Source organism: Xenopus laevis, chromosome 5S (genome assembly GCF_017654675.1).
Source record: "Xenopus laevis strain J_2021 chromosome 5S, Xenopus_laevis_v10.1, whole genome shotgun sequence".
Taxonomy (NCBI): domain Eukaryota; kingdom Metazoa; phylum Chordata; class Amphibia; order Anura; family Pipidae; genus Xenopus; species Xenopus laevis.
In genome coordinates, this window is record NC_054380.1 from 108,820,515 (window position 1) to 108,828,717 (window position 8,203).

At 38.2% G+C, this 8,203-nt stretch overlaps 1 long non-coding RNA gene across 1 annotated transcript; it reads right to left on the reverse strand.

Moving 5' to 3' along the window:
• Positions 1–5,018: 5,018 nt before the first annotated feature.
• Positions 5,019–7,961, reverse strand: LOC121394083. Its single transcript, XR_005961498.1, has 3 exons — positions 7,887–7,961; positions 5,354–5,412; positions 5,019–5,133 (listed from the first exon to the last, which is right to left on the reverse strand). It is a non-coding gene; the product is annotated as an uncharacterized LOC121394083 (long non-coding RNA).
• Between the last annotated feature and the right edge of the window lie 242 nt (positions 7,962–8,203).

Below are 8,203 nucleotides of genomic sequence, written 5' to 3' on the forward strand. Positions count from 1 at the left end.
GTGCTCTAAATATGCTTAGGGGAAGCCTTCAACGGAGAGAAAGGTATTCCTAATACACACAGAGCTAAGGGATCTTGTTGCATGTTTCCTGCTGGCCCAAGCCAGATCTTGGCTGATTGGAAATGATGGAGTTAGAACTGAAATAGAGCATAACAAACTCTGTGTGACCCAGGCCTCTCCACATCCATATTAAAAATAACACATGGTGTATCTATAATTGGGAAGGTGGGAATCATTTGTATACTATGTAGGAAAATGCTAGATAAGTGATACAGGAGAGTTATAGGCATACCAGGTAGTTGTGACTGTGCCGGGCCCAGTGAAATCTTTGAAATGTGTGAAAAACACACAAAAAATGTGTAAAGTTACGCAATTTATTTAGCTGTGAACTTTCTAAGAATGTACAGTGAAGCTTGACAGGGGCACACAGGGCAAACTACACTGACCAGCAATGAATTAAATAATTCTAGGTAAATTACACTGCCCCCAATGAATTGACTGACATTATCATATTTATCAAACATTTTATCTATTGATATGAACTTTTAAGCAGTGTATTGGGCCCCACAGCAAGATAATTGGGCCCTTACAGTAACACAATTTCCATTACTTGAGCAAAAACGTATGAACTGTATCTTCCATATCAAGTAATGACAAGGCAGAACAATGTGACAACGACCGGAAGGAAGGAGTGTAGGGTTTAAACTTAAAGCGAGTTACGCTGACCTCCTATGAACTGACTAATTAGTACATGAATTAATTGAACTACAGTGGAACCTCAATTTTACATCCTCTGATTTTAAGTTTTCCCTCATTTTACATTGTTGTTTTGTGGTCCCGACTCCCACCTACAGTATATATTATGCATAATACATTTCCCTGATTTTACATTTTCCGGGATTTTACACCATTTTTTTCAGGTCCCCTGAAAAATGTAAAATGGGGGTTCTATTGTATTTATGTATTAGAGTAACAAATCTTTTTATTGGGAGCTATTTATTTAATTATACATATGAACATTTCCTACTTTTCAGCAGTGAAATGACTGTTTATTGGACCCCACGGCAAGATACTGGGCCCCTAAACTTTGGGAACAAGACATTTTCCATGAACATGTATTGCAGCGGCTTGTCAGTACTACACAGGCCAGGATTTATGGTAAGGCCACAAAGGCCCTGGGTCTAGAGTGGCAGAATTTCAGGGGCGGCATGAATGTCCAACTGTATCTGAATTAATTACGCATGTCAGTCTCCATTGGGCGCATGTGCAGAGCCAGCCTATGGGCGGCTGGTTTGTAAATCAAGGTCTGGTGCTACTGGGCCCCCACCAGTTGCAGGACCTGTTTCCTCCATAGTTAAAGCAATATATCCAGCGATAAGATATATGGGGGTCCCCTAGACATAACGTAAAGTTATATAAATTGCAATACGAAAACGGTATTATACCTTATAACACAAAAATAGCTCGAAATTCGATTTTTTTTTTTATCTTCAAATTTTCACTTCGACCCTTGATAAATCTGCCCCTTAGTGTGTTCATTCTTGAAAAAAGTTGCTCACAAATATAGGCCCTCGGGCCGTTGGTTGGACACCCCTGCCTTATAACATGTAAGAGGTGCCGTAAGAAGTATGTGGGATGTACCATAAGAAATCTAAAGAACAGGATAAGGGAGCACATTAGCACTATAAGATCAGGAAGTGAAAACACACCGGTATCAAGGCATTGGAGATGTGGAATTGGTATCAGTACAAGGCATAGAAAAGGTGGTTTTGGGCCCAAGAGGGGGAAATTTGCAAACAAAACTATTAGGAACGAAGGTTAAATGGATTTATAAGCTATATATATACAAGGCAGCCTTGGGGGTTAAATTCAGTGTTTGACATACAGTAAGTTGCTATTTCTAGTTTGTATCAGAGCGTTTTTATAGCATCCACCAGAATCGCAATATTGTATAGACTTGTTAAGTGATAAATAAATGAATGTATATAGCATCTATTTTGGGAAATCAAAACTAAATTATTACAAACGATTCAGAATAACGTTGATTTGTGTACTAATTGGATTACAAAACAACGTAGTGAAATGTCTTAAGTGAGTGTAGTATGAAAAATCTAATCTTATAATTGCAAAACTTTACAAATATGTACAATGAATTGATTGGGGCATCCTTGATAACTGGATTTTCTTTTAAATATAAACAAAAACACTCAAACGGGATATATATGCCAATAGATGGACCAAGAGGATTATGGTGTCCTCAAACTCCTTAGTTAAATTGTATACACAGAAAATTGGGTCTCAGCCCCCTCACCACCTGTCCAAAGATATACTGTGATATAGTGAATGATCACTCAAAAGGTCAAGTAAAAAGGCAATGTTTATTAAACACCATGCCATGAGTATTCAGATTAAAACAAACTTAAAAACAAGCAGCGCTGCATATAGAAAGAGGGATCCCTCTAATGGAAATGCTTAACCCCTACACTTAGGGGCCCATTCACTAAGCTCGAGTGAAGGATTCGAATGAAAAATACTTCGAATTTCGAAGTATTTTTTGGGTACTTCGACCTTCGACTACGACCTTCGACTTCGATTCGAACGTTTCGACGAAAAATCGTTCGACTATTCGACCATTCGATAGTCGAAGTACTTTAAAAAAAACTTCGACCCCCTACTTCGGCAGATAAAACCTACCGAAGTCAATGTTTGGGGAAGGTCCCCATAGGCTTGCTAAACTTTTTTTGATCGAAGGATTTTCCTTCGATCGTTGGATTAAAATCCTTCGAATCGTTCGATTCGAAGGATTTAATCGTTCGATCGAACGAAAAATCCTTTGATCGATCGAACGAACATTTAGCGCTAAATCCTTCGACTTCGATATTCGAAGTCGAAGGATTTCAATTCGTGGGTCGAATTTCTAAGTATTTTTTACTTCGAAATTCAACCCTTAGTGAATCTGCCCCTTATTATATCAATCAAGTGTGAGGAAAATACATCCAAGTGTAATAGATATGAGTATAAATCTGTCTAACTGTGAACAACAGAATAGTAGGTCCGCCTACACCAATTATATTATAAATTGTAATTGTAAACACATATATGTTGTGCGATAAGGGTGGGCAGCCTATATAGACATGAATAATTCTTGATCTTAATATGAGGAATAAATCCCAAAATGGAGGTGCATGGAAAGTTTCCAACCGACATGAAAAATTGTCCAAGGTGAAGTGTGAGCACACCTTGTGCCACAGTAAAAGTATTCAGCTTGTTAAAAGTGTGTCCCACAATAAGGGGCAGATTTACTAAGGGTCGAAGTGAATTTTCGAAGTTAAAAACTTTGATTTTCGATCTATTTTTTGGGTACTTCAACCATCGAATAGGCCTAAATTCGACTTTGACTCGAATTAAAAATACTTCGAATACTCTCTTTAAAAAACGTTGACTTCGACACTTTGCCATCTTCTGCCGAATTGCTATGTTAGCCTATGGGGACCTCCTAGAACCTATAGCCAACAAGTTTTTAGAAGTCGAAGTAAAAATTGTTTGAATCGTTTGCCTCGAAGGATTTCATCGTACGGTGGAACGATTTGACTTTGACCGAAAACGGACCAATTCGATTAAAAAAACTTATCCAATAGTAATCCAATTCGATGGTCGAATTTCGAAGTATTTTCCACTTTGAAATTCGACCCTTGATAATTCTGCCCCTAAGAATTGGTAATTGCTCTTGAAGACAAATTCTGTATATATTAATAAAGAGCGCCCAATGGATCTGCGTGCGCTATGGTCGGTAAGTAAATCCCAAAAGGCCAGGGTTAGCGATATAGCAGTCGCAGTATTGAGAAGCAGCAGTCTGCTGACATGTAAGTAATACCCAGGGTTTGGTAAAGTTCAACTAATGCAAGTTGTAAAAAGTTCTGTACCGACCGTAAATGCGGAGTATTACCCGCTAGGACATCGCCTTACTTCTTAAATCGTAGTAACCGCTGGGAAAACACCTTCCTTGTGTAGTGCTCAAATGTGCATATCGTAGCAATGTTCACCAAGGCTTCCCTCCGTGCAAAGCATTCAATAGGGGATCCCCACCTGCTAGATGAGCTTGTCAAGAGGCCGAACATTCGGAAGTGCTATAGTATTTAAAAACAAAGTCATGTGACCATGATGCTCCGCGCCGCAGATCCATATGTTTCAATTTTAAATAAGGTTAGTAGATATCCAGCAGCAGTTGCACACTAAGGGGCACATTTACTTAGCTCGAGTGAAGGAATAGAATAAAAAAAACTTCGAATTATTTTTTTAGCTACTTCGGCCATCGAATTGGCTACTACTACTTCGACTTCGAATCGAACGATTCAAAGTAAAAATCGTTCGACTATTCGACCATCCGATAGTCGTAGTACTGTCTCTTTAAAAAAAACTTCGACCCCCTACTTCGCCACCTAAAACCTACCGAGGTGCAAAGTTAGCCTATGGGCAAGGTCCCAAAAGGCTTCCTATCAATTTTCTGATCGAAGGAAAATCGTTCGATCGATGGATTAAAATCCTTTGAATCGTTAGATTCGAAGGATTTGATGGTTCGATCGAACGATTTTTCCTTCGATCATTCGATTGTAGGAAATGCGGTAAATCCTTTGACTTCGATATTCGAAGTCGAAGGATTTTACTTCGACGGTCGAATATCGAGGGTTAATTAACCCTCGATATTCGACCCTAAGTAAATGTGCCCCCAGATGTCTTTCCACCAACAGGATTCATGAATTTAAAATTGGCTCCATAATAGATAAGGTTTCAAAATAGAGAATGGATTTTCTTTTAATTACTACAGCCATAGATTACTGTTTTTACGTGAGTAGATTGGAAGGGGTTAATATGTTAACTATATGAGCGGGTAACCTTGGGTTCAAATAATGTGTATACCAATGATGGTTGAGGTCTCTGAGGAAGTGCAGTAAAACTAAATTCGTCAGACCTCAGACGCTGTGTATCAAGATGTTTTAATAAAGTACCGTTTTACTTACAACTAAATAAGCGATTCTTTCAAAAGGACTCCGGAGTGCTCCGCTGCAACGATTGGTCCTCTATAGTTAACCCCATCTTTTCAGTAAAACGATTAGGGAGTTTGTATCATAGAAACTATGGTAAAAAATATATTCAAACAAGTTTAACGTTTCGTCCTGTTGCACACAAGAGGCATGACCAAATATTTTGGTACTGCAGGCTTGTGTTCATGGGGGGCCCCACAAAATAACATAATAAGTAACTTGCACATGGACCCTGATTTTCTGATGGCAGCCCTACCCCCCAATGATTGTATTCACTTACCCATTCCCCCGGGTAAGAAAACTGCACTGACCTGGGGTTCTTCTAGGTGAGCATCTTGGAGTGATCCTCTTCTTCTACTTTGTCTTTCTCCTATAAGTACATTATACCGTGTCCATAAACTGGATCTAGTTTTTAGGACCTGAAGGCTGACTTTCTAGTTGCTAACAACCAATCAGTAATTATTTTTTTATCTAGTACTAAAAGTTACAAAGTGTAGGAAAAGATGTGATTGATTGCTATTCTATGTTCTGAACTAATTAGTAACTCTGTTAGTAAACCCCTAGTAAACAAAAAGATGTTTGCTTTTTAACAGGTGACCACATACTGATTGCTTGCCATATATTACTGTACCGGAAACTTAGGGGCATATTTATCAATATTGGAGACAAACATCACTGGTGATGTTGCCCATAGCAACCGATTGGATTTTTTTGTTTTTTGGGTGACCAAAGGCAAACAAATCTAACATAATAACACCAATAGCTGACTGGAGTGCTATAAACGTTAGCACTAGTAGTAATGCAATAAATGGCATTTCACTATCTGGCAGTCTGCTGAAAAAGGCTGTGTTTAGCCAGGAAATCACTACCTGCTTAATACATAAAGCCAGCTGTAAAGTGGGTGGGGGAGGAATGTTGAACTGCTGGACTAGGCCCCTGGTTTCATTAAAAGCAAACTATATGGCTATAGTGCACAATTACATTCTTAACAATCCAGTGCTTCCTATTTTGTAGTAGCAATTTATGGAAGGCTTCTACTTGTTTCAGCACCACAGACCTCCCAACATTTGAAAAAATGGAAAGAGGTACAAAATGATCTGCAGGGCGGCAACATTTTCTGACCAGCCCACTGTATGGCCACACTCTGTAAAAACCATTCCCATTTAACAAACTTCCGCAGGTTATGAAAGTTTGAACACATTTCTGGGAGTTTTAGGGCCATGTTTTGTGTTATAACAGTTTTGCTTATGATGTTGACATTGCCTTTTAAGCTGTGAGTCTCAGTTCCCCCAAAAGACTTGATTATCTTAAATAGTTACAATTGTATCTTTGCTTATCTTAAATTGTTACGAATGTATCCAAGTGCAGGCTCTAAATATTCTGGGCTCTCGGCCAAAAAGCCTCTTATTTAATCAAGTTTCAGAAACGTTGTATCTTTTTCTGGTGTTAGTGCAGGAGATCAAAGAAAAACTCTGGACATTTTAATAAGAAACTTGGGATTGCTGGCTGAGCTCTCAGAATCAGGACTTTCGTGCAGAAAACGGGACAGTTCGGAGGTATGACACCATATGTCCCATGCAGAAAGAGATGAATGGAAGAGCTTGATCCTTAATCACAGAGCCCTGATCTAAACCCAGTTATGTGGATTAAAATGGAATACTGGCTGCAAGCCATGCTTGATCACCAATTGCCCAATCTATCTAATCTTCTTGTTGCAGAAAGTAAATACCACCAACTACAGTGAACCCCTTATCTTACATACCCTGAAGTTTTTCCTCATTTTACACCATTTTTTGTGGCCCATCCATCTATAATTTATCTCCTTGATCTTACATTTTACCAGAATTTACAACATTTTTTTCTGGTTCCCTAAAAAACATATAATGGGGGTTCAACAGTATGTTCCAAAATGTGGTGGAAAGCTTCCCAGACAAGTAAAAGGCTATTATAGCAGCAGGGAAGGATCAAATCATTATTAATCCCCTTGGTGTGGGAGTAAGAAATTGGACAGGTAGGTGTACTTTTGGCCATATAGTGTATTTATGTCTATAAATTACAAACCCTGTTAGAGTGCAAGTGCTACAGGTCAGTCCTACCTCTGGTGTCTTTTAACACTTACCAATTAGTCTCAAATGATACTAGATATATATACTATATATTTATTCATCTTCTACTATTGTAATGTTTCCTATCTGCTGCAGGATGATTATTTTAAGTAACCTAAAATGTTACCCAATTATTTTTCACTGTACATCTCAATGGTAACAATTTAACATAATTTAATTTTCTATCTTAGTTTTTTTTATTAGTTTTTATGAGCCTGATTAAAGAGGTTAAAATGCACCATGTGCTTTCATTGTTCTAAATTATTTTATTTATTGACTACAATCCAGCCCAACCTGCTTTCTATGAATGCCTATAAATACTCACAAATGATGTGACAAATGAACCCAGCAGATAGTATTTGCCATACAGTATATAGCTTGGGCTTGTTCCATTTGAATAGGAGCCATCAACATGAGACTGAAATGCATTTTTGCCTGAAATTCTTCAGTTGCCTTGGCCATGATTATTCTTGTTTGTTCCAATTAATTATTAATTATAGCTATAATTATCATTATGAAATCATGTCACCAATGGTGATAGGGAATAAGCTTGTCATTCCATGTAGGAAAATTAGTATACAGCAATTGAAAGTGCAGGTGTGAGATTTCTGTTCATTTATATGAACTGGAGAGTAAAAAGGGGAGCAAGCACAATCAACTATTCAGAAACAAAGGTAATAAGGGATACAACCATAAGTACAAACTGCCAGGATAAATGCAAGTAGGGCTATTTCTTTACCTTTTTCCGGAAGTGAATTTGTTCCGATGCTTTGTTCTAGGAGGAATATTTAGACAATGGCTTCTGTCTGTACCTACATGGGGTGGGGGGAACAGAGAGAACGCACAATAGACAGAAGAGTTTTTCATGGTGTTGCAAAAAAAGGAGAGGAAATATGTCTCTGTATGGAGCACCAGCTGATACCTTTAATAATAAGGGGCTGAATAAACTGCACTATGGGGGACATACTAATGTTTGAACGGAAACCACATTAGCCATCACTGAGGGGTTTTAAAGGGTTTCCACAATTGTTATTAACGCTGAATTGGCAATGAGCA